The sequence below is a fragment of the Somniosus microcephalus genome, chromosome 14 (genome assembly GCF_052327205.1).
Source record: "Somniosus microcephalus isolate GS21.2 chromosome 14, FLI_Smic_1.0, whole genome shotgun sequence".
Lineage (NCBI taxonomy): Eukaryota > Metazoa > Chordata > Chondrichthyes > Squaliformes > Somniosidae > Somniosus > Somniosus microcephalus.
The window spans coordinates 82851147-82877206 of NC_141000.1; the positions used below are offsets into that span (position 1 = coordinate 82851147).

A 26060-nucleotide genomic window follows, 5' to 3' on the forward strand; every position below is an offset into this window, starting at 1 on the left:
TAATTCTGCCCTCTTGAGGATCCCTGATTATAATCGCTCAACCTTTGGTGGCCGTGCCTTCAGATGCCGAGGCCCTAAGCTCTGGAATTCCCTGCCTAAACCTATCCGCCTCGCTACCTCTCTTTCCTCCTTTAAGACGCTCCTTAAAACCTACCTCTTTGACCAAGGCTTTTATCACCTGCCCTAATTTATCCTTATGTGGATCGGTGTCAAATTTTTTGTCTTAAAATACTCCTGTGCAGCGCCTTGGGACGTTTTACTAGATTAAAGGTGCTGTATAAATACAAGTTATTGTTATTGTATGTTTTTCTCAAATTTCAGCACACCAGTTCCAATACTCATCATTTAATTTGAAATCAACATTATTTCTCATTTGTACAGTAGAATGAAGACTGAGACTGACACAGGAAGTTTTTGACAGAATTTTGCATTGGGTTTTCATACTGATGAAGTTGTTTTCGGTTGAACGTGATTTTACTGGAACTTAGATTAATACAATGAGTTTGTGGTACACAGACATACACACATATATATCTTGCAAACTCATTTTATTGTATGTATCTATAATATATATAGATATATTAGAGCAGTAGTATTGCGTACAACTGCATCATGATGTTTCATTGGCAGTGCTATATGATGGGTGAATAGAAGTTGGGATGGTTAGCACATGAGCTACCTACATTGTTTAAGGGTATTTTTGGGTTGCTATTCTTGTGATGTCTGGGGCAGGCAAAAGTATAAATATAAATTAACCAATTCTGTGCTCCTAGGGTAGACTAGAATGAAGGTTAGACGATCAGTTTCATAGTTTTGTAACCCACTCTCTGGTCTGAGCTCTTTTCAAGTGCATGGGATTGGTGAATTTGTCCAGTACTCATACCTTCCCTAGAGAATAAATTATGTTTTACATGTCAATGCCTAATTTGCATAGTTGCTAAATACGTTCTAACAAAAAAAGCCCCAATTTTAACCCCGCTGCACCCGACAAAAATAGAGCACGTGAGGGTTAAAATAGGGGGAGAGTATTTACCTCCCCATTTGAGCCTGCCCCTAACTTAACTCCTGGATTTCGGGAGGCGTCAAATGCGTTCGCTGCAGGCAAGTCAAGGGCCTTATAAGTATGCAAAAATGGGAGTCCTATGATGCAAATCCAATGTGATTCTAACTTGCAGTCATGTGAGTCTCGACCAGTGTAAGATCTGCCAGAGAAACCTGGCAGCAAATTGGATCTGGGCCAGAAGAGGCCTGAGAAGGTAAGTTTTTAGACTGATTTTTATGGTTTCCTTATGCTCCTCTAGGCCCCCACGAGGAAACCACGGGCCTCTCCTTCCCCAGACTTCACTCCCATTCCCCCGACCGTGATGCCCTCCCAAACCAGCCTACCCCCCCCCCCCCCCCACCCCACCACTTACCTTAGTTCTGTGGGACCCGGCAGTGACTTTCTGGCACCCAATCCCACTCCCATTCACCGGCCAGGTAGTAATTCCCGTCGGGTTCCAGCGGGGCTCGCTCCTTCATCATTGGAATGAGGCCCAGGAGTTAAAATCTCTCCAGGCCCTATGCAGCACTGGGATGCGACCTTACAGCATGCTGCACTGATTTAAAATCGGGGCTATAGTGTGGAACACATATAACTTGAGGTTTATGGGAATAGAATTTCATCACAGACTAGTCCTTCAATCTGGACGGTTGTCTCTCTTCCTATAATCTGTGTACATTGCACCATCACTAGCTGCTCATCATTATGAGATTGACAAAGCAACATGTAATGGCAACAGCCATTTACGCTGCATGCTTATTATTCCACTGTGACAGCAAATTCAGAAAGTAGACATATCACAACAGGATCATGTTCTACACCATTTACAATATTCTGATGACAAAAAATAAAACTAGAATATGAAACACTTCTGAAAGTAGCACATCATAGCATTCAATGTGGCAAGTAATGAAAAACACATTGGGGCACTTTCATATTGAAGATTCCAGTTAAATGTGAATTTGCAAAATAGTACTTCAACCAGAGCTTGACTATCAGAATAATGATCTGCAATACTTCTGTGTTTTTAATGCTAAGAAGTAGCTTCCAATGGTTCAATTTTGATCTTAAACAAACAATTGTGCATTGATGCTCAAACTCTACCCAATTCTGAGAGAATCAAAAACCATCAAACTGAAGAAAACATGATACTTCGATTGGACCTGGGTGAATGTTTGAGAAAACTCTTAAATAATGCTTTTGGACAAGTGCTGGGCTCAAATAACTTTAATTGAACAGTGCTAACATTGAGCTGCAAAGGTATGGCTTTCTTTGTAATCAAAGGGATCTAGGGAGCAAATGGAGCGACTAATGAAGTTATCATTCACTCACACCAGGCAGTACAATGTCAAATTCTGCTCATTAGATCAACTCCAGAACACACAAACACAGCACAGCTTTCTCCCTGAGCAGAGCTCTGATTATTAGCGAGAAAGCAGGCAGGACATTGGCAGGAATGAACATTTCAACCACACTGTGCTTGAGCCAGCTCTTTGATTCTGATTAGTCAAATGGTATCCAATGAAAATGACTCCTTCAATCCTACAACAAATGCTAATAGTGGATTATGTACCCATACTTCAAACTAAACAATTGAAAAATTTAAATATTTTAAGACAGTTACCAATTAGATGAAACATTTTGAGAATGTAGATCTCTGATCCAGTAGCATTTCATGATAAGAAAGCAAGGCATCGCCACACAAGTTTTGTTACAAAATCCAAGATTGTTTTAAAGTTACAGCAGTAACATTAATGCAGTACTTCATACTTCCATGCACAGAGTATTGTGTTTGGTAACGGCATGAAATCTTGTTGAAGATGAGTGCTAACTTACATTTGCTCATTTACATTTGTTCGTTCGTGGCATATTTCAGTTCTATCTTCTTGGAACTTTTACATGTGGGTATACAACTGCTGCAGAAAATTGAATAAATAAACAAATGAAACAAATTGGGCCAGATTTTGCTGAAAAAATAATGGCGTGTGTATGGCGCAGACCATTATTAATGCACAAATCAGCTTGTAGTGAGGAAATGATACCCCGTGAATTGCGAATCACCACAAGTTGCGAGCTAATTTGTGCCGCTTCACTGTTAGCTTTGCGAAAACGGCATCCCCGTGATTTTCATGAGGTTGTTGCATTTGCACATTAATTACCCATTAAACTCGGAACAGAAAGTTAAGTCTAGTAATTATCAGCGTAAGTACACTTTTAATGACATAATAATTGTTAATGACTGCCAATCAACCTCTTGTGCTCAGAAAGTAAACAATTATAAGTGTGGAGTCCAATTCCTTCAGGTAGTGCTATGTTTGAGATTTTAAAAATGTCAAATTATTTTTTAATTCTTACTTTTCCTTTCTGTCTCTTCTTTTTCTCTCAATCCAATCTTTCTTTCTGTCTGTTTATTTCTCTTTCTGTACTTGATTTGACATTGAATTCACCCACTCTAATTCATCCTCCTTCTTAGTCCTTCCTCTGTTTATTTCTCAATCCTGTAATCTTATTGGTTAAGGAGATACACTGTTTGTCCCATTGTTCACCATGGTCCCAGATACCCTGTTCCTCTCACCACGCCATTATCAGCTCTCACTTCCAGCAACTTAGTGAGCAAAAAATGTTAAAACCTGAACAATTCTATCTAACGGGGCACACTCCAGCAAAATCTGGCCCAGGTTTTCTTACTATTCAATAGCATAATCCGAACAGTGTCTATCAACATCTTCTCTTCAGGGCTATGGTGTGCTCTTCTTCAACAGCTGTACCAGTTATCATGATGGTCTTCTTCCATTTCCCCAACTTGACTACAGCATCTTCAGGAGCAAATGCAGAGCGCATGGATGAGGAAAAATCATCTGTGGAGATAAAAAAGGATTTTTATTAATTGACTTCAGGCTGACCAATAACTTAATATGTTTGATGTAAGAAAACTACTAGGCACTTGGTCTAAGCGTTAAACAAAGCTTTAATCAACTGTTTTACAACATGGAGGTCTAGTTGTGTCCTTCACTAGTTCCTGTTAAGAATGTCCTGCGCAAGCTGGGCCCGTGCCCGAGTATTTATACTCTCCCTGGACAGCACCACCCGCAGGCCGCTCAGTATTATTTCATAAGTTTTTCTTTCATGATTGACTGATTCATGTCAATGTTTTTACAAGATTGTTCAGGAAAACATAAAACCAAGAATTTATTTACTTCATACACGGCAACTAGTATTCGCAATTAACATTGCATATCTATATAAATATTCCTTTTACCCAAAGGCAATTATGCAAGTAAAATTTATCCTTCCTCTATTCGACCATGTCCTACTTTCTGCAAGATAGCACCCCAATTCCTCAGCAACACAGAAAGTATTATGTCCTGTAGAGTATTTGACCATTGCAGTCAATACTTGTTCCTTGCACTAATCCCAATCCCAACATGATATTTATCTAGCTGTTTTTTTAATGAAATTAATTGACTCAGCTTCAACTGCTTTGCTGGAAGGCTGTTATACATGTCCACTACTCTGTGGAAAAATACATTCTTTGTAACCTTTAATCTGATTGGAGACGTGCTCATTTTCAATCTGTATTGTCCATTTCTGTACTCACAGTCTAAATCAAATAGCCTGCTGACATCTATGCCTCTTGGCATTTTAAACACTTGAGTCATGTCACCCCTTCATCTCCTTTTCGTCAATTAAAACAAGTTCAGTTGCAGAGCAAGGCTTTCTTCATAATTTATTTCCAGAGTCAACTTTGTGACTCTTTTAGCCCTCTCCAATGCATTAATGTCCTTTTGAAAGTAGGATGTCTAAAATTGTCAACACTATTCTAAATGCAGCCTCACCAGTGATTCATACTGGAATAACATTTTGGGGTTTCTAGTAAAATGCCCTTGAGATGGATCCTAATATTTAATTATGAATTGAAAAACTTTATATTGTTTGCATGTACATTACAAAAGTGATGTTAAATTCTATGATTATTATTAAAATAAGTATAAATCGTCATTTAGAAAGTCACGGATTAATCAAGGATAGTAAAATGGATTTGTTAAGGGAAGATCATGTCTGACTAACTTGATTGAACTTTTTGAGGAAGTAATGAGGAAGATCAATGAAGGTAGTGCATTTGATGTAGTCTACATGGATTTTATCAAGGCCTTTGACAAGGTCCCACATGGCAGGTTGGTCAAAAAAGTAAATGCTCAAAGGATCCAAGGGAAAGTGGCAAGTTGGCTCAGTGGCAGGAAGCAAAGGGTAATGATCAATGGGTGTTTTTGTGACTGGAACGCTGTTTCCAGTGGGGTTCCACAGGGTTCAGTACTAGGTAGTAGACAGCTCTGTAGACCATGAGCTTAGTGCCGGGTTTGAGGTCCTGGTCTTCAAACACTCTCTTCCCCCCTTGCCATTGGACCAAGACCTTGCTCTGTCAAGCCCGTGTGGTAGCTGGTGTGCAACGGCCACCCCACGTTAAAAGAATTCATGCACAGGCATCTTTCAGCCTTTAAAATGAAGTTTGGACCTGGAATGTCAGGACCCTCATGGACAACACCAACAGTGACAGACCGGAACGCCGTACTGCTATCGTTGCCCGGGAGCTCAGATGTTTTGACATTGACATCTGCACCCTAAGTGAAACCCGGCAGGCAGGGGAAGGCCAGCTCAAGGAGCAAGGCAGTGGTTACACCTTCTGAAAAGGCAAACCTGAAGAAGAATGCCGCCTCCATGGGGTAGGCTTCACCATAAAAAATGAACTGGTTGGACATTTCAGAGACTCCCCTAGCGGTATAAATGAGCGCCTCATGACTCTTCAAATCACCCTAGCCCGGAACCAGTGCGCTATGGTCAACAGTGCGTACGCCCCAACACTGGAAGCCACAGACGAGACCAAAGAGGAACTCTACTCCAGCCTCGAACAATCCCTGTCCTGAGTCCCAACGGGTGACAAGATGATCCTCCTTGGCGACTTTAATGCCAGAGTTGGAAAGGACACAGACCTCTGGAGAGGTGTGATCGGCAGAGAGGGGGTAGGGAAGTTAACTCCAATGGTACCCTCCTCCTGTTGAAATGCTTAGAACATGGCCTCGTCATAACCAACACCTTGTTCCATCAGAGAGACAAGTACAAGGCTTCATGGCAGCACCCTCGTTCCAAGCACTGGCATCTGCTGGACTACGTCATTGTCCGAGTGAGGGACCGCAAGGATGTCTGCATCACCCATGCCATGACAGGAGCTGACGACTGCTGGACAGACCACCGCCTAAACATAGCAACATAGCAACATAGAAGATAGGAGCAGGAGTAGGCTATTCGGCCCCTCGAGCCTGCTCTGCCATTCAATGCGATCATGGCTGATCATCCAAATTCAGCACCCGGTCCCTGCTTTCTCCCCATACCCCTTGATCCCTTTAGCCTTAAGAAATATATCCAACTCCTTCTTGAATATATTTAATGTATTGGCCTCTACTGCCTTCTGTGGTAGAGAATTCCACAGGTTCACCACTCTCTGGGTGAAGAAATTCCTCCTCATTTCTGTCATAAATGGCCTACCCCTTATCCTTAGACTGTGATCCCTGGTTCTGGACTCCCCGACCATCGGGAACATCCTTCCTGCATCTAGTCTGTCCAGTCCTGTCAGAATTTTATAAGTTTCAATGAGATCCCCTCTCATTCTTCTAAACTCCAGCGAGTACAAGCCCAATCGTCCCAATCTCTCCTCATACATCATTCCTGCCATCCCAGTTATCAGCTCTGTCATCTCCATCAATGTAGCCCCAAAACAGCGGCGGCAACAGAAACAATGCCGCAGGAAAATTAACGCTGGAGCACTCAAAGACCCTGCTAAGAAAGCCCTATTCAGCCTGCGCCTCACAAACAACCTGACGACTCCCAGTGATGCAGAGACACAGAGTGCCCACAGCGTCTGGTCTGCACTCAAGGCCTCCATAATCAGCACCTGTGAAGAGACGCTCGGTCACTCGACCAGGAAGCACCAAGACTGGTTCGACGAGAATGACCAGGAGATCCAGGAGCTAATAAGCCGCAAGCGCAAGGCATTCCTGATCTGGAAACAGCAACAGAACTCAAGAGCAAGAAAGTAGCTCTACAGAAGCCTGAAGGCCGAGGTCCAACAAAAAACTTGTGACCTAAAGAACAGATGGTGGGTGGAGAAAGCGCAGGAGATCCAGCAGCTAGACGACAACCATGACGTGCGTGGATTCTTTAGCGCAGTCAAGACCATCTATGGCCCAAGCACCCAAGGTCCTTCCCCACTGCGGGCCAAGAATGGAGAGGTACTCATCAAGGACAGAGAGGCAGTCAGTGCCCGCTGGAAGGAACATTTTGAAGATCTCCTTAACCACGACTCTGTGTCTTCGACACGAGTGTCCTCAACTCCATCCCACAGCATGCTACCCACCACCATCTCAGCACAACCCCAGCCCGGCATGAGGTTGAAAAGGCCATCCAACAACTGAAGAACAACAAGGCCTCAGGAGCAGATGGAATCCCCGCCGAGGCACTAAAGCATGGTGGAGAAGCACTACTGACGCGAATTCATGAACTCATTTCTCTTATCTGGAAGAAGGAGAGCATGCCAGGGGATGTCAGAGACGCCGTAATTGTGACCATCTTCAAGAAAGGTGACAAGTCCGATTGCGGTAATTACAGAGGAGTTTCCCTGCTGTCTGCCACAGGGAAAGTCATCGCAAGAATCCTCTTCAATCGCCTCCTCCCAGTGGCCGAAGTGCTCCTCCCAGAGTCGCAATGCGGATTCCGCCCACTAAGGGGCACAATGGACATGATCTTCACCGCACGTCAATTACAAGAGAAATGCATGGAACAGCACCAATGGCTGTACGTGGCCTTCTTTGATCTCACAAAGGCCTTCGACACTGTCAACCGTGAGAGATTATGGAGTGTCCTCCTCAAATTCGGCTGCCGTCAAAGGTTTGTCACTATCCTCCGCCTGCTTCACGACGACATGCAAGGCGTGATCCTGACCAACAGTTCCACCACAGACCCAATTCACGTACGAACTGGGGTCAAGCAAGGCTGTGTCATTGTACCAACGCTCTTCTCGATCTTCTTTGCTGCAATGCTCCATGTCACCCTCAGTAAGCTCCTCACTGGAGTGGAGCTAATTTACAGAACAAACGGGAAACTGTTCAACCTCCATCGCCTCCAGTCCAGATCCAAGGTCATCCCATCCTCTGTCGTCGAATTACAGTATGCAAATGACGTCTGTGTCTGTGCTCACTCGGAGGTCGACCATCGTCAACACCTTCACCAAAGCGTACGAGAGCATGGGCCTTACACTAAACATCCGTAAGACAAAGGTCCTCTACCAACCTGCCCCCGCCACACAGTACTGCCCCCCGATTATCAAAATCCACAACAAGGCCTTGGACAACATGGATCACTTGCCATACCTCAGGAGCCTACTGTCAACAAGGGCAGGCGTCGACGACGAAGTCCAACACCGCCTTCAGTGTGCCAGTGCAGCCTTCAGTCGCCTGAGGAAGAGAGTGTTTGAAGACCAGGACCTCAAACCCGGCACTAAGCTCATGGTCTACAGAGCAGCAGTGATACCTGCCCTGCTGTATGCCTCAGAGACATAGACCATGTACAGCAGGCACCTCAAAGCACTGGAGAGGTACCACCAACGCTGCCTCCGCAAGATCCTGCAAATCCATTGGTAGGATAGGCGCACTAACATCAGTGTTCTTGCTCAGGCCAACATCCCCAGCAGCGAAGCTTTGACCACGCTCGATCAGCTCCGATGGATGGGTCACATTGTCCACATGCCCGATACGAGACTCCCAAAACAAGCGCTCTACTCGGAGCTCCGGCATGGCAAGAGAACCCCAGGTGGGAAGAGGAAATGCTTCAAGGACACCTTCAAAGCTTCCTTGAAAAAGTGTAACATCCCCACTGACACCTGGGAATCCCTGGCCCAAGACCGCACAAAGTGGAGGAGAAGCATCCGGGAAGGCGCTGAACACCTCGCCGGGAGCAAGCGGAAGCCAAGCGCAGGCAGCGCAAGGAGTGCACGTCAACCCAAGCAGCCCACCCACCCGCCCCTTCAACCACCGTCTGCCCCACCTGTGACAGAGACTGCAGGTCTCGCATTGGACTCATCAGTCACCTGCGAACTCATTTTTAATGTGGAAGCAAGTCATCCTCGGTTCCGAGGGACTGCCTAAGAAGAAGTACTAGGTCCCTTGCTTTTTGTGGTATATATCAATAATTTAGACTTCAATGTAGGGACCATGATTAAGAAGTTTGCAGATGATGCAAAAATTGGCCGTGTGGTTGATAGTGAGGAAGATAACTGTAGACCGCAGGAAGATAGCAATGGTCTGGTCAGGTGGGCAGGAGAGTGGCAAATGGAATTCAATCCAGAGAAGTGTGAGGTAATGCATTTGGGGAGGGCTAACAAGGCAAGGGAATACACTGAAAGGATTATTATTAGTCCTAGCCCCTTTCGGGCTACCCCAGATCAGGCATATTCCCCAGACGTCCACTGTCAATTAAAGTTAGAGGTAGCCGAATCCTAAAAACACTTAATTGGGTCTAAAGGTCCAGACTATCTCTCCCTAAAGGAAAGGAACGACCTGAAGATGTTACCGTCCTCCAGATATCACTTTTAATAAGTTTAACTAATCTGTAACCTTCAGGATATTATGAGGCTCTGGAAAACTCCCCCAGAATTCTGCAACTCCTCACCAAAGAGTGTACAGAGATTGAGTTCGCGAGTTTGATACCGAAGTACTATGTGAGACAATTCTAAAAAAATATAGATTTATTAAAGAACCGACATGTAACTTACAGCTGGTGATTCAATCGCAACATTAACAGTTCCAAATACAGAAAACTTACAATTCTATTATCAGAGATCCTTATTCTCAAATCTTAACTTCGTTACATTTTTACATTTCTTAGTCTATTCCAGGATATCCACCAAAATCAAATACAAGTACCTTGATCCCCAAAATACAGATTTGAAGGCTTGCAGAGCTTGCCTCTGAAGCCTGAGAATCGCTTTGCCCCTTCACAGCGAATCTGTCTTCCCATTTGAAAGTCCAATTTGTATACTCTTTCTCAGTGGTATATCCTTTGAAGTTTTCTGCTGATGTAAGCTAATTATCTCTAGTCATTTTTCTGTTGACTTCTTCCATTCTTACAGTCAGTTCAGCTGTAGCAAGCAGACTTGTGTCTCTACCTTTAGGTGTTCAAAACTTATCATCAAAAAAATTGTAACAGGTGCATCTATTTGATGTCATTCTTATCAAAGTCTCTTATTTGTATCTTTTGCATTTAGAACACCTCAACTGGTTGCAACACAGACTCGTGTCTCCATGTTCTAAGTTTAACATAAAAATGATTTGACGGCAGGTGTTCCTTTTACTTGATGTCATTTTTACAAAGGCATATGGTTCTTTAATTTATGTGATTTCTTTCTGAAGTGTTGGTTTATAACACTTAAACTGGGTATAGCATTGTGTTCTTTACAAGGCTTCAGACTTCTAGGAACCTCCAACCTTCTACTTCAATAGGGCTATTGTCTCAGTGTCAACAACTTATCGTATCTCAATATCCTGTATGCTGTTCACAGCTTTTGATTGTTAAGGCTTCCAGACTTCCAGACCCAGTATGTCATGTTTTAATAAAGTCAAAATTCTGTTCATAGGATGGTGTATTTTTCTGAATATGGCTATTCCTTCACAACACAATAAATGGTAGGATACTGAGAAATGTTGAGGAACAGAGGGACCTTGGAATGCATGTCCACAGATCCCTGAAGGTAGCAGGACAGGTAGATTAGGTGGTTAAGAAGGCATATGGGATACTTTCCTTTTTTAACCAAGGCATAGAATATAAGAGCAGAGAGGTTATGCTTGAAAGATATAAAACACTGGTTAGGCCACAGCTAGTGTACTGCGTACAGTTCTGGTCACCACATTACAGGAAAGATGTGATTGCACTAGAGAGGGTACAGAGGAGATTTACAAGGATGTTGTCAGGACTGGAGAATTTTAGCCATGAGGAAAGATTGGATAGGCTGGGGCTGTTTTCTTTGGAACAGAGGAGGATGATGGGAGACTTAATTGAGGTGTACAAAATTATGAGGGGCCTAGGTAGAGTGGATAGGAAGCACCTATTTCCCTTAGCAGGGGTCAATAACCAGGGTGCATAGATTTAAAGTAGTTGGTAGAAGGATTAGAGGGGAGTTAAGGAGAACTTATTTCACCCAGAGGGTGGTGGGGGTCTGGAGAGCTCTGCCTGAAAGGGTGGTAGAGGCAGATAAGCTCATCACATTTAATAAGTACTTGGATATGCACTTGAAGTGCTGTAACCTGCAAAGCTACGGACCAAGAGCTGGGAAGTGGGATAGTTCTTTTTCAACCAGTGCAGACACGATGGGCCGAATGGCCTCCTTCTGTGCCGTAAATTTCTATGCTTCTAACAAGCAATATATTTGCTACCAGAATCTGAAGTGCGGGGGGAGGAGTTGGCTTTCTTGCACAGAAGGTGAAAGAGTTTCAGGATGTTTTGTTTGGGTAACATGTTATCAGCAATACTTGCGAGGACATTTAAGACTGGAGCAATCTATCAAATATGTAACAAGTGCAACTTTCATGTGATCAACACATTTAAGGTTGTTGATATGCTTTCGACAGCCCTGTCACCCCGAACAAGTTCTGAAGTGTTAGCAGAGTTGTGTTTAGACAAGGAGCCCTGCTGCCCGTCGTCTTATGGAGAAGGGAGCAGGCCATGTAACCACATTTTCCCACTCACAGTGCTACACCAGTGCTGTCAGTACAACACTCGGATGTGCAGTTTAAACACTGCATTAATGCAGGGAACTGGTGTATTTCATCCATATGCTGAAACAGAGATATTATAAGCAGGACAAACACAATAGTATGAAGGGAAATTAATAGGCTTGGTTATGAATGAATCATCTCAGACCTCATTGAAAACTTGGTTTAAAAATATAATGTCATGAAGAGCCAAACTATAAATTGTGCTTCTCTCCTGTGAGAAACTAGAGTCTCCTAAACATTTCCAAAGCTTTTATATAAATTATGGATGGATCTTTGGCCCATTAACCAGTGATCACTAAATTATTGCATTGGAGAAGGAACGACATCCATAAAATATCAGCTTGGAAAAGTGTTCAACAAGATTTTCCATTTCCAACATTAAATAGGATTTCTGGTCTTAATTTTTCTAGTTCCAAAGATATATAATTTTTGCTTGTCTAGTGAGATAAATCTGAAACATTTATCAACGACATGTGATATTTTCCTTATCAGTGGGGAACTTTTCTGCTGTGCTATCCCAGAAACCTCTGGGACGCAAGGATGTCAAAACCAAATGATTTAACTCATTATAGATTTGAGAAGACACTGAAGACTGAGACACATTTTTAGACAAAGAAAACAAGGTTAAAGATTCTCAAGTTTATTCACAGAAGAGTAACCTTTGGAAACATCACATCTCTTCCTTTATTTAATATCTGTAAGATGTTTTTATGCAATTACTGAGGAGAAATGTTATAGAGTAACATCATAGAAATGTATACGTATAAGCAAAGAATATTTCAGAAATCCAAGCCTGTTTGAAATAAACTGAAGATTAAAATGTTTGCTTAATTTTGTTCACATATTAATGTTGAAATGCTACAGCAATTGTCAAAGAGCTCATGCTGCAAAATACTCCTGGTCATTTTGTACAGGATTTATTAGCATTCTCCAGGTTTCCATTTTAGGTCTCTCTGGACTTGGCACTATACCGTGGCTGTAATCAGACTAATGTTGCTTAGTTTCCTTTGTCTGATGCATTGCCTGCTTTAGCTGTACCTCATTCTTCAACGATTTTCCCCACCGCAGTGTTAGTTTCTTCCTCTGTTAAATGGAACTCATGCTGTTGTGAGGAAATCCCCTTGGTCAATTTCTTGCTGTTTTCTTCAAAGTCAGCCCCAGCTCCTTCACAAGTGATTGATTTGCATCACAGCAGCAAATACTGTTAAGAATGTCTTTTGCTTCAAGACCAGAATATTCTCAGAAATTGAAATAAATATATCATAAAAACTCATTTGTTGTGTGTCTTGAATTCCAAATATTCTGATTTTAACCTAGTTTGTTTAAAGGCAATTTAGAGTAAGACAATAAACAATGCTACTGAATTAACTCTTAAATTCCTCTGATTTAAAAAATATCATGCTTAAAAAAGATTCAGCTTAATAGGGAACTATTTTACTGACTGTAAAATTATTTTATACTGTGGCTGAGGAGAAATATTATAGAGGCATTGCCATCTTGTCACTTTTATGCCAGCTTTGTACAAGTTTATCGAAAGCATCAGACTTGCTGAAAATTCCACTTTTACCACAGCAGAACAGAATTTCCAACAGATTTATAAAGGAGTAAGATATGATATGCCAACATTGTACTATAGCCCCTCTCACAAGAGTACCTCCTATTTCACTAGTCTGATGTTTTTACTTTTTGGTTCAGCAAGGGGGCATAAATATAAGATAGCCTTCAACATATCAAATAAAAATTTAGGAGGAATTTCTTTACACAGAGAGTGGTGAGAATGTAGAACTCAGTGACGTGGTTGAAGTAGATAGTGTTAATGCATTCACGGGGAGGCTTGATGCATACATGAGGGAGCAGGGTATAGTGGGATATGGGCGCAGGGTGAGAAGAGGTAATTAGAATGGGAGGTGGGTTGTGTGAAGTATAAACATTGGCATAAACCAGTTGGGCTGAATGGCCTGTTCCTGTTTCTGTGCTGTAGATTCTATTTGATGAACTAATTCCTCGTGGCCTCTAAGTATCACCTTAGTGTCAGCTTTGTTATGTGCGCTCACTGTAATTCAGTTTATACTTCTTAAGTCATGCTATATGGGACCCTTACAGTTAACAGATTGAGAAAGTGTTTATCCAGCTGTCTGGATTGGATTTTAGTAAGTGCCAGAGGTGAAAGGCTAACCACCTAGTCACCAACACCACAGCCCCAATTTTAAATGCCCCGACCTGGCAAAAACTGGGCGGGGGGGGATATATAAAATAAGGCAAGTCACTTACCCCCTCAGATCCTGCTGCTTTCCTGCCATGTCCCGATCTTTACCTGCTCTTTTGAGCAGGCGAAGAGGGCACCTGCAGGGAGGAAGCAGGGTCCTTCTCTAATATGCAGATCGGGTCCGATGATGTCCTCAAGACCTGATCTACAATTTTAGTTGAATGCCTGAGCAGGAGAGCAGTGACGGCTTCCCCATCAGGGAAACCTGTCGGGAGCCCAATCCTGGGCCAGAAGAGGCACAGAAGGTACATTTTAACATTCTATTTTAGGTTTCCTTGTGGGCCAGGAGGGCAGGGGGGTCCCCTCTGGGCCTCACAAGGAAGCCTTGGGCCTCCCTTGCGCCCATCATTGAGCGAGACTCTCCCCACCCTGATCTTGGTCAGAGACTCCCCCCGCCACCCCAACCCCCCCCCCCCGCCATTACATAGGATTACACGGGATATACGGCACAGAAACAGGCCATTTGGCCCAACCTGTCCAAACCGGCGTTTATGCTCCACTCGAGCCACCAGCCCCGACAACTGCCGACCCCGCCAGCCCCGACAACCGCCGACCCCCCCGCGGACCCCGCCGGCCCCGACTGACTTACGCTGAGCGTCAGCGTAAGTCGTGCGCAGAACCCCCCGCCGACCCCCCCCGCGGACCCCCGCCGACCCACCTTCCGAAATCCGAAATTCTCCTTTATCCGAAACTCGGCTGGTCCCGAGGTTTTCGGATAAAGGATAGTCTACCTGTACTACTGCGTCGGAGCTTGGATGTTTATCCTGTAAATTCTGCTTCCGCCACTACTACTATAGACTGCCTGCGTCGGAGCTTCAGTAATCAAGGGCTACCGGCGATCGTGGTAAGTGACAATGCCACTTGTTTTTTGAGTACAGAGACAAAAGAGTTCTTGAGAAAAAATGGCATAGTGCAGGTGACCTCGGCCCCATATCATCCGTCCTCAAATGGACTTGCGGAGAGCCATACAAACATTTAAAGAGATGATGAAAAAAAGTGCAGAAGGGAGTTTAGCAGCCATAGTGTCACGGGTTCTGTTCAGCTACAGAATAACACCTCAATCCACCACAGGACTCTCTCCTGCTGAGATGTGATTAGGTCGTAGACTATGCTCCACTCTTGACCTTGTCCACCCAGACCTAAAAAGGAAAATGGAAAACAGACAAAACAAACAAAAAGAGAACCATGACAAAAGAACAGAGCTGAAGTTTTGGAGAAGGAGATGCGGTCCTTACCAGGAATTTCAGTTATGGACCCAAGTGGATTCCTGGCTTCATAGACTCAATGACCGGTCCCGTATCATACAAGGTCATGTTGGGTGATGGTAGGGTAGTACGCAGACATGTAGATCAGATACTTACCAGACAAGGAGAAATTGAAATGAAGGTTCCAGATGCAATGGCTGAGGACAGGGTTGCCCCCAGTTATCCAAGTGCATCTGTGGTGCCACCACCAGGGACAGAGACAATTCCACAGGAACCCATTCATCAAGAGGAAACCATCGTTGCAGAGTCAGATACTCCGAGCACTGCTCAGGAGCAGCTGGTGGCTTCACCACAAACAAGCAGAGACTTTACTGTCAGACGTTCACAAAGGACTCGCAAGCCACCAGAGAGATTGATACTGACCCGTTAGATTCGTCAAGTATGGAACATGGTGAATGGAGACTTCTTATGTGACCCTTGGGAATGGTTGTTGGTTAAGAAATTCATACTGAAATCTTAAGCAGGGAGGGATATAGTAATCTGGGATGTTATGATTAAGGTTATCCACCAGGTGGTGCTGTAGCCAATGCTGCTGCTAAGGTCAGGGGTTGCTTCCTGTTAAGGTCAGGGGTTAGCTTCCTGCTAAGGTCAGCAAAGGTGCAATGCCTGGAAGCAGGCCTGCCTGGTTGTCTCACAGTCGTTCAATAAAGTACTCGTCTTAATCCTCATACCTCGCCTCTTCGAGTTCCTTGTCTCACTACATGGATTTATCACAGTGGTCTAAACAAGGTTCTATATAAATTTTACATAACTTCTCTACTTTTCAATTCTATCCCTCTAGAAATAAACCCGAGTGCTTGGTTTGCTTTTTTATGGCCTTATCAATCTGTGTCGCTCCTTTTAATGATTTGTGTATTTGTACTCCAACATCCCTTTCCTCCTCTACCCAATTTAGCGGGAAAAATTGGGTTGTGCTCCCTTTGGGGCGCTAACTTCGCCGGGGCACTACCCAAAAAAACTAGCGCCCCCAAGGCCGAAATTCACCGGTAGCACCCCAAGAGGAAGGCAGGTCGCTACTGGAAGCACCCCGCCTCCCTCTTGGGGCGTTGTGAGTGAATATCGCGGCGCTACGTGCTGCAGCGCCAGGCTCTGCGGCACATCACGCCGTGGTACTGCCGGCCTTCCTCCCCTTATTAAAAGGGAGGGGCCTAGCGCAGCACAAGCTGGGCCACCAGGGATTGGCGTGCCGGCAAAAGAGCCCGGCACTCAAGAGGAGTGCCGGGCTCACGGAGCGCAGCCGGCACTCCGCAGGGGGGCTTCACAGGAGGCCGGGGACGGCAACAAGGGCAGGGGCTGGCAGGCGGCCAGCAACAAAAATGGCTGCCCGGCACCTTCCCTTTAATTAGTGCCGCCCCAGCCGCAGGTAGGCCCCCCTGACCTCGTCAGACATACCGAAGATCGCGGCCGGGGCGCAAGCGGGGTGCTGCGCACGGCGATGATGTCATCGCCATGGGGCGCTAACAGTTATCCCCCCGCTAACCTCCCACTGAATTTCGCGGAAGGCTTTGGCGGCGCTAGTTGCTTTGCACCCCCCGTTAGCGCCCTCTTAGGGCACTAACGGGAGGCGCAAAGCAACCAAATTTTTAGGCCTTAGAGTCTTATTTTCTAAGTAATATGTGACCTCCCTATTTTTCTTACCAAAATGTAATACCTCACGCTTATCTGTGTTGAAATTCATTTGCCAATTATATGCCCATTCTGTAAGTTTATTAATGTCTTCCTGTAATTTGTTGCAGTCCTCCTCAGTATTGACTATCCCCATCAATTTGGTGTCATCTGCAAACTGAGAAATTGTGTTTTTGATTCCAAAGTCTAAATCATTAATATAAATTGTGAACAACTGTGGTCCCAGGACTGATCCTTGTGTGGCCCCACTTTCCACCTTCTGCCACTGTGAATAGCTACCCTTTACCCCACTTTCTACTTTCTGTCTTGCAGTCAGCTAGTTATCCATTCTGCTACTTGTCCCCAACTCTGCATTCTCTGACCTTATTCATTAGTCTCTATTATATAGATAAGACCTCCTGCCCCTCTCTGACAGAGACTTCCACCTCCCCGACCGTTGACAGAGACTCCACCTCGCCCCCCCACCCCAACATTCTTTGACAGAGAATTCCCCCTCCACTGACTCCCATGAGTTCCCGGCTGCGGCCTCCTCCTGCCCACGCCCACCCGCCGACCAGGTGGTTAATCTGGCCTAGTGTCGAGCGGGACTCTGCAGAGATTTATTCAAATGAAGCCCTGCCATTAAGATCAGCAGGGCCTCCATGTCCCTGCCCTGGCCAGGTTCATCACCCGCTACCAGGCTCCCGCGCACCCTTCCCGACACCCCCACCCCCCATAAAAATCAAGGCCCATGTCACAGAAGGAAGGGTCGCTCACAAAAGTGAGTGACAGGCCAATGGAAGAAACAGAGAGAAGATCCAACAAAAGAGACACACCAAAGCATATGATGTCTTAATAAGAGGAAGTTTGACGTACAAGCTTAAAAAAACATTCTTCAAAAATGTAATCATTCAGAGGAAGTTATATCCAGGTGTGGCTTAATCAGCGGGTAGTATGTTTAACAGAATACTTGTCAGTTCTCATGCAGTACACTGGGGGGCACTCCTCTTCTCATGCACCACAGTATTGCTCAGTCAGCGGTTGTACGATTTTTTGTAATTTTTAGATTATTTTACACAGAAAGTAATGCTAAACAGATAGAAAACTATAACAACTTTCAAAAGGACTTGCCAAAAGGATGTGGCCGCATGATTTAGTGAGGTTTTTCTGAAGGTAAACTGCTTGGAAAAAGAGAAGTGATTTCAGGAAGAAAGCCTATCTGTTACCATTGTTCATATGTAAAAAAAAAGCTACTTTTTCTAGTTAGCGAGTTGGAATAAATATTTAAACTATCATTTACGGACTATTCCCTGGATATAACAAACACCTCACATAAATAAAATGCTTTGCAAATGCAATTGAATCCTGTTATATGGAATCGGCTGGAATATACAAAAAGTTTACCAGATTTGCACATTGCAGGTATGCAGGCGTAAATCAGTGCTAACTACAAGTAATTTTGCTGATTATAAAAAGCGATGCGAGATTACAAAGCGATTTACCTACATGAGGCGTTCATTTTGCACCGTGCCATGCATCAAACTTTGGGATGTACTAGTTCCGACCTATCGGGACAGCTGTACCATTGTTCAGACAAACACTGGCCAACAATTTCCACACGTCAGGCCGCTGTCAGGAATGTATGTTTTTATAGATTGAATCCTGTCCCACAGCATTTCTGTATAAAAGCACGATTTTGGAATAAGTACTTTCCAAACATTTATCTTTGCATGTTATCCGCGAGAAGCTGGCCGGGAGTCTGCTGACTTCAGATGCAGAAACAAATCGATTTGATGCATTGGAATGTAATAGAAAGCAGCCCTCGTCCTTACAGTTGTATTTTTGAAAAGTTTCAAGTATGGAAACTTCATTCGTAAACTTTAATTTATGGAAATAAAATGTTCAAAAACACTTTTTAATGCGAAGATCATTTGCAGTTCACCATCTTTTTAGATGCTCCAAAACCGGCTGATTTATTTAACACATTGTTTAAAACAATTAACTTGCAAGTTTGCAATTTGTAGCGATGTTGCAGTTTTCCGAAGAGAATAGTTGGGACGTTACATGATATTTTTGGAACATATCCTTTACACGCCACAGAATAAAAGTGTCCCAATTAAGTTGACATGATGCTTCTTGAAACTACACTGCTCAACCAACGGGAAATGGGTGTGATTAGTGCAGCAAATGTTATGACTATCATCGTACGTTTATTGCAATGTTGTGATTGCCTTTCCACTTTAATAATTCATTAAAGCGTCGAGTTCAATCATCTCCAAAGCATAACTTCCGTGCACATTGCATGTGACAAAAAAATCTGCGCGTAGGAACCTTTGTTCATTAAAGAGGCAGATAGAGTGATTTCCTCAGCAATGCCGCTGTCTGAAAAGAATGTTCATTTATATGAGGATATATAGAATTTGCTTCAACAATGCTAAACACCAGTGAACTATAATCCTGCACTGTTCATTACTCAAGGTAAAGTCATCGTCAGTGTTTTCATGTGACCTCCAAATTAAACGGGGTCAAATTGCAGTTGTTTTCGGGATTTATTTGTTGTGGTGAATACAAACAGTGAGGAATGCAGCTTTGATGTGGTTATGAAAAACCTTCCTATAATACAGTGGAGTAGCAGTGATTTTATCTGAGATAATATATCAACCTACTTTATTAACTTCAAAACGTTCGGATGTGCTTCAATATCTTGTTGCAGAAGTATACTATCTCAAAATGCAGAAATAAAAAAGGTAGATATTACAAAATAGGTAGGAATGTAGAGGGCCTTTTGCCCTAGCTCCAGAAAGAATCTACAGTCTCCCAACCACAACAACCAACAGTCAAATGATTCCAGGGTTCTTGTCTCCACTAGTATACTGGAAAATACATCCCACATATTGATCAGTCTTTGTATGAAGAACTTTCTAGTGTCAATACTAAATTTACCTTTTGCTGGATTAAATCTTTGTCCCCTTGTCCTATTGCTGAGCTTGAAGTATTGTTTCATATTTATTTACCCGTTCCATATTATTTACTAACTTGTATACCTTGGAGGTTTCATCTACAGGGGTAATAGCCAAATTTTTCCCATCTTTCCTCATAATTCTGTCCTCTGATGCTGGATATCTCTTCTCTGCACTGCCTTCATTGGCTCATTGGGCAAATAAGAACATAAGAACATAAGAAATAGGAGCAGGAGTAAGCCAATCGGCCCCTCGAGCCTGCTCCGCCATTCAATAAGATCATGGCTGATCTGATCCTAACCGCCAATCCACTATCACAGAACCATCTCCTGAATCTAACAGAATTAGACACACGAAATAGGAGCAGGATCAGGCTACACGGCCCCTGGGCCCGCTCCGCTACCCACAGGGCCATGACCGATCCGAACCTAGACTCATGTCCAAATTCCTGCCCGCTCCCCGTAACCCTTAATTCCCTTTACTTCTAGGAAACTGTCTATTTCTGTTTTAAATTTATGTAATGATGTAGCTTCTACAGCTTTTTGGGGCAGCATATTCCATGGACCTACCACCCTCTGAGTGAAGTAGTTCCTCCTCATCTCAGTTTTGAAAGAGCAGCCCCTTATTCTAAGACTATGCCCCCTAGTTCTAGTTTCACCCATCATCGGGAACATCTTCCCCGCATCCACCCGATCCGACCCCTTCACAATCTTATATGTTTCAATAAGATCGCCTCTCATTCTTCTGAACTCCAATGAGTAGAGTCCCAATCTACTCAACCTCTCCTCATATGTCCATCCCCTCATCCCCGGGATTAACCGAGTGAACCTTCTTTGTACTGACTCGAGGGCAAGTATGTCCTTTCTTAAGTATGGACACCAAAACTGTACGCAGTATTCCAGGTGCGGCCTCACCAATACCTTGTACAACTGAAGCAATACCTCCCTATTTTTATATTCTATCCCCCTAGCAATGAAAGCCAACATTCCATTGGCCTTCTTAATCACTTGCTGCACCTGCATACTAACCTTTTGAGTTTCGTGCACCAGGACCCCCAGATCCCTTTGTACTTCAGTACTTTCCAGTTTCTTGCCATTAAGATAATAACTTGCTCTACGATTTTTCCTGCCAAAGTGCATAACCTCACACTTTCCAGTATTGTATTCCATCTGCCAAATCTCTGCCCACTTACTTAGCCTGTCGATGTCCCCTTGCAGGTTTTTTATGTCCTCCTCACTCACTACTTTCCCTCCCATCTTAGTATCATCTGCAAACTTTGATATGTTACACTCGGTCCCCTCCTCCAAATCGTTAATATAGATTGTAAAGAGTTGGGGACCCAGCACTGACCCCTGCGGAACACCACTAGTTACTGATTGCCAGTCTGAGAATGAACCATTTATCCCAACTCTCTGCCTTCTGTTAGATAGCCAATCCTCTATCCATGCCAGAATATTACCCCCAATCCCGTGATTTTTTATCTTAAGCAATAATCTTTTGTGTGGCACCTTGTCAAATGCCTTTTGGAAGTCTAAATACACTACGTCCACTGGTTCCCCTTTATCCACCCTATACGTTACTTCCTCAAAGAACTCCAGCAAATTTGTCAAACATGACTTCTGTAAAGTCTGTAGGTTGTGCAGTAAATAACTTTAGAGACTTTAGAAGTACAAACAAAACAGGTCTTTACTATTCAGAGGTCTGGGCGATTTCTGCCCTAGTTAACGTATCACAACCCTTATATACTGGTGTGGTCACTATCGGTATTACAGTATACATGAGCCAATAGATAGTGCCACCCTAAAGTAGTGCTCTTAAAGGCGAACGGTTACATTCAATAGTTCCCTTAAAGGTAAACGGTTACATACACAACACTCCTCCCTTCCTAGCTTATTACTTACAGAATCCCGTTAAACATACAATCTTCAACTTTATATAAACAGTTTGCAGATATACTCTCGATGGAGTCAACGTCATATAACAATTTACAGATATACTCTCAATGGAGTCAACGTCATATAACAGTTTACAAACATACTCTCAGTGGAATCAGTTTACAGGTTCAGTCTCTGTGGGAACAGTTCATAAATTCAGTCTCTGGTATTAATTCGTTCCAGACAGCATCCTCCATAGCCTTTTTTTTTTTTTTTTTAACAGCTTGTACTTTCGTCCTGTTGAACCAGCAGTGCGGACTTATACAACCCATTGGCTGTCTTGATAATGTCCCTGGATTTTTTTTACAAATTTAGCACCTTTCGTAGTGTTCGGACTGAGGTAGTAGAAGTAATAATATTTTAAACAGTTATTATTTTCTGCTTCTTCTTTTTCTTTTCTGCCTTTTTGAAACTCTCCGAGCTCTTTTCCCGGCTGCCATCTGTAGCGCCACCAACTCTCTATGTTCCTTAGACCTTAAGTGCTTCCTCAGGATTTCAGCACTTTGGGAGTTCCCATCACAATTTGGGCAGACCACATCCTCATAACATTCGGTGTCACTCAACAGGTCAAAACCCTTCTTCAAGCAATCATATTCATCCTGCTCTTCCTCGGATGTCTGCCCTTCCTTCCCTCCTGGCCTCATTTGTGCGTTCAATCCTTTCCCTTCCTTCAGGGATTTCGTTATCAGGCTATTTAATCCTTCTACTGAAGTAGCTGTTTCCCCATTCTCCTGTTCCCCTGGACGTAATTCAGCGTACTCCTCCATTTCATCCATCATTTTCTCCAATGCTTTCATCTTCTCTTCCTCTTGTACTTTGGCTTCCAGTGCTTGGAGAAGTTGCGCCTCGATGCTCTCTAGCTCATGTTCAGGGCCCATTCCCAGTTGAAACTGTTCTTCAAGTCGGTCAACCTCGGTAATTGCCGCCTCATATTTGTCTTGGGCTTCCTTCCATATTTTTATGAGTTCTGCCATGTCTTTCACCTCTACATCCTCATCTATGTATGGAACTTCTACCGATGAGTCTGTCTTGGCCCTGAGCTCCTCAAGAATTTCCTGCAGCCTTTGGACTTCTTGCTCATGTTCAACCTTTAGTTGCTCATATACTTCCAACGAAACTAGCTTTTCGGAGGTTGCTGAGTTAACCCCCTCCAGAATTGTAGTCTGGGCCTGTTCATACTGTTTTTTCAACTTCTCGCACTCTGCTTGTAAGGAGTCGTAGAGAAGAACTGGAATAAAATCCTGGCTTCCTGAAGATTCCTCTTCATTTGTTTCTTTCGCAATTTCCTGTTGGAGTTCAGCCAAGGCTGCTATGCTATCTGCCTCTCGAAGTCTCACTGCCATCAACTCTTCTTTATTCTTGCAGTCCATCTCAGCCATTTCCCGTTTACTTTCATTTAACTGAGTGAGTAGTCCCTTATTTTGGGCTGAGAGATATTGCACCTTCTCATGTAGACCCTTGCACTCCTTCTCTGCTTGACATAGCTGATTACCGCTGATTTGGTTCTGCGTTTCAAGTTCCAACATCCTTTGCTTAGCTTCTTTCAGTTTCGCCCCTATAAGCTCCTCTTGCAACATGGCCACATTATTCTCATCAGGTAAAGAAGCGTTTCTCTTTTCCATGTCCAAGATTTGTTTCTGCATCTCCTTAAGAGCACCCTGTGATTCAACTTCTCTTAACTTTGCCTGCACTAGCTCCGTCTCTAATTGCAGAACAAAATCCTCAGTGCAGCGTGATTTGCCCTTCTGCTGTATCTCTAGATCATGCAAATATTCTAACCCCTGAACATCATCAGGGAGATGTGATCGGTAATTGGTCACGATGGCTCTATGGTCGCTCTCTGCTTGAGCCAGTAGGTTCTGTTGTCTTTCCAGACTCTCCCATTCGGTGTCATAGAACTTTTTCATTGTTTTCATCTCTTGTACGAGGCGGTAACTTAATTGTTCTAATTGTTGTTGTACTTTGAAATAGCGTTGAGTTCGAGCCCGGTGTTCCTCCGTAATGCATATGTCTGTAGCTTGAACAGACTCAGAATTCTCTGTCTTTATGCACGCCATCGATTTTCCAACCTTAGTCTGTGAGTTAATGTTAACCTTGTTTTTCATACATAAGCTGGACTTATCGTCTTCCGGCTCAGAGTCTGAGCTGCTTGTCTGCACCGAGTCCTCACTCGTCATTGCTTGTCGGTAGTGCCATTCCATGTCTATTTTCTTGATCCACTCCCGTCCTAGAAGTGGTGGTCCTCCCTCAGGTAGTACGTACAAATTCATTCTTGGGTGTACTTTACCCCTATCTCTCACCTTGACTCTTATTTTCCCCATGGGGTATACGCGATGCCCCGTGTATGTCTGTAATACGAACTTGGTATTTCTTAAGGGTATGTGAGAGAATAGTCGGTGGTAGTCCTTTTGGTTGATGACTGATACAGCTGATCCCGTGTCCAGCTCCATTCGTACTTGGACTCCAGCTATTTTTAGTGTGACCCAGATCGTCTGTAGATCAGTTACTTTACCCACATTGTGGATTCTCAGACTATCCAACTCCTGGCTGTTTGGGTCTGAGTCTGAATTTTGTTCGTCTGAACTCTTTTCAGCCACCTGATGCACCTTGTTGTACTTTTCTTGTGGTGGTGGCTTCCTTTGTTTGTTGGTCTTCTTTCTGGACCTGCATACCTTCGCGATGTGACCCAGTTTGCCACATTTCCTGCACTCTTGATTCTTAAACCAGCACTGATTCTGGTCGTGCGTTGTCTTTCCACAACGGTAGCATTTGGAAATGCTTGCAGTCATTTGGTCCACTGGTTTAACTGGTGCTATTAGATGTTTCAAAAGCCCGTATGTTTTTGCTCCCATCGAATTTAACAAAGTTATTGCCTTGTCGTATATGGCTACGCAATATATTCCTATGCGTTCCCCATACGTGGCCCTGTCTTCTATTTCAGCATTAAAATCATTAATATTTCCTCGCTTAGGCATCTTCTTCTCTTTTCGAGTACAGTACAAGTATTACTTTACTTATTATTAATTTTCTTCTCTCTTCTTGAGAACACCACAAGTATTGCTGTACTTATACTTATTTTCCCTCTCTTCTTGAGAACACACCAGCCTTTCTGAAAAATCTTATTACTTTTCTGAAATTCTTAATAATTTCCAAGATGGCGGTTTCCCGCTTCTTCCTTCTTCTGCAGCGGTTTTCCCCGAAAAATGGCGGCTTCCCCGCGCTTCTCGCTCTCCCCGCCCACTTCAATGGCGGTTTTCCCGCGCTTGGCGGTCTTCACCCGGTCCCCCGACGCCGTCTGTCAGCCCGAGTGCGGCCCTTATCTATAATGCGATCGCTGGATCGCGAAGCGGCTGCCGGCCCTTATCTGTAGATCCGATCGCTCTCGCGGCTCTCGGCCCTTATCTGGAGATGCGATCGCTGGCTTGCAACGCCTCCCGCTCGGCTCTGGCTCCCCCGCTCGCGCGGCTCTCGGCTCTGACACTCCCGCGCCTACTCGCAGGCTCAGCGCTTCGTGGCAGCGGTTGCTGCACGGCTTCTCACATTGCCCGCGGTCCGGCTGTCACCCGACGCCGTTGGACCCGAATGCTTTGCCCTTCTCCTCCAAATACTTCTACCCCGTTTTTTTTAAAATTTATTTGTTTTAACTACTCACAGTCTCTTCGGCCGCCTTGTTTTAGGCTGATTGGCTCGCTCAAGATGTGGTAGCAGGGTAATCTGTGCCTGTTGCTGCCGCAGCTTTGCTGTTAATCTTCCAGCTTCCAGTAAGTACTATACTTTTAGTAGACGGAGCCTCGTGTTTTCTTTTTGAAGCTCTCTGCTACTGGTTAGTCTTGCCGCAGGGTACGATCGGACTCGTCGCCACTGTAAAGTCTGTAGGTTGTGCAGTAAATAACTTTAGAGACTTTAGAAGTACAAACAAAACAGGTCTTTACTATTCAGAGGTCTGGGCGATTTCTGCCCTAGTTAACGTATCACAACCCTTATATACTGGTGTGGTCACTATCGGTATTACAGTATACATGAGCCAATAGATAGTGCCACCCTAAAGTAGTGCTCTTAAAGGCGAACGGTTACATTCTATAGTTCCCTTAAAGGTAAACGGTTACATACACAACAACTTCCCCTTCATAAAACCATGCTGACTTTGTCCTATTAAATTATGATTATC

The 26060-nt window shown here is 43.9% G+C and overlaps 1 long non-coding RNA gene across 1 annotated transcript in view; it reads right to left on the minus strand.

The window, feature by feature from the left end:
- Window positions 1-2254: 2254 nt before the first annotated feature.
- LOC147107623 (uncharacterized) overlaps window positions 2255-26060 on the minus strand; it is a 48785-nt gene continuing 24979 nt past the window's right edge. The window contains exon 2 of the long non-coding RNA XR_015080841.1: window positions 2255-3900. This is a non-coding gene — a long non-coding RNA (uncharacterized LOC147107623). The remainder of the gene's footprint in view (window positions 3901-26060) is intronic.